This window comes from Colobus angolensis, unplaced genomic scaffold (assembly GCF_000951035.1).
Source record: "Colobus angolensis palliatus isolate OR3802 unplaced genomic scaffold, Cang.pa_1.0 Scaffold206, whole genome shotgun sequence".
In the NCBI taxonomy this organism is placed as follows: domain Eukaryota; kingdom Metazoa; phylum Chordata; class Mammalia; order Primates; family Cercopithecidae; genus Colobus; species Colobus angolensis.
Window position 1 is genome coordinate 595,264 of NW_012115222.1, and position 1,683 is coordinate 596,946.

Below are 1,683 nucleotides of genomic sequence, written 5' to 3' on the forward strand. Positions count from 1 at the left end.
TACAGGCACGCACCACCATGCCCAGCTAATTTTTGTATTTTTAGTAGAGACAGGGTTTCACCATGTTGGCCAGGTTGGTCTCAAACTCCTGACCTCAAGTGATCTGCTCATCTCAGCCTCTCAAAGTGCTGGGATTACAGGCGTGAGCCACTGTGCCCAGCTGCATTACTATTTTGACAGCACAAAAGTGTTCTATCTAAATTATAATTTCGTGTTACTTTATACCTAAAAATATTGCATAACTGGATAAATAATTTTGGCTTTTTAATATTGTTGGTCCATAAACTTGCATCTTTTCCTGAACCCAAGCAGTTACTTCTGTCTTTCACCAGTGGGCTTTTGTTCCCTTGCCACTGGCAGCTGCCACAAAAAAACATCAACTCTAAACTGCCAACTCCTTTGGGAATTTATTCACTTGAAAGGAAATCAAATACGGCCAGTGTTAGCAGCTCTCTTCCCTGTTTGGCTTAACCATAAGGAAAACTCTGACACATAGGAGGCACTAAATAAATACTTACTGAATAAATGAAATGAAAACCCATGTGGGCCAGGTGCGGTGGCTCATGCCTGTAATTCCAGCACTTTGGGAGACCAAGGTGGGCAGATCACCTGAGGTCAAGAGTTCGAGACCAGCCTAGCCAACATCGTGAAACTCCGTCTCCACTAAAATACAAAAATTAGCCAGGCGTGGTGGCGTGTGTCTGTACTTCCAGCAACTCAGGAGGCGGAGACAGGAGAATTGCTTGAACCTCGGAGGCAGAGGTTGCAGTGAGCCAAGATTGTACCACTGCACTCCAGGCTGGGTGACAGAGCGAGACTCTGTCTCAAAAAAAAAGAAAAAGAAAGAAAGAGAGAGAGAGAGAGAAAGAAAGAAAGAAAGAAAGAAAGAAAGAAAGAAAGAAAGAAAGAAAGAAAGAAAGAAATCCCATATATTCATGAAGATCATGGCAATAAATAAATAAATAGAAAAGAAAACCCAGAGGAAAGTTAACATTATTTTAAAGCACTGAGGATTTTATTTCTGCCATTACGCATGAATTTAGAAAATTTATTCTTTCTGGCAAATATGAAGTGTCAGGGATAAGTGTAGTTACAGTAACAGAGTTTGGATCATGGGGTTGTTAAGCCTTCAGCCAGCTCAACAAGAACACCTGTGCCAACCGCACACCCCCATGCCTGGGCTTGTCAGGTTGTAGGTGAGCTATGAGCATTCAGCCAGTGCTGCTTATCTCTGACCCAACTTCACCCTCTCAGCTGTCCAAGTGGATTAGTGTATTGTCTTGGCTTCTGGTCAAGGCTGGCTTAGATGTGTATTTCTGAAATGTTTATGGCCAGCGAGATTCCTGCCTGAGTGATGCTAAGCACATTACTCTGCTGAGGTATCACCCCTAATGGGATATACATTCCAATGAAAAGTAACCTCTGGGAGAGCCATTCGTTCCACTTGCAGCAACTGAAAGATTCCCTGCACATTGTTGTGGTTTTCTTTGTGTTTCCAGCATTTTAAAAAATTGACCTTGTTAAGAAAAGAACAGGCCAGGCGTGGTGGCTCACACCTGTAATCCCAGCACTTTGGGAGGCCGAGGAAGGCAGATCACGAGGTCAGGAGACCGAGACCATCCTGGCTAACACGGTGAAACCCCGTCTCTACTAAAAATACAAAAAATTAGCCGGGTGTGGTGG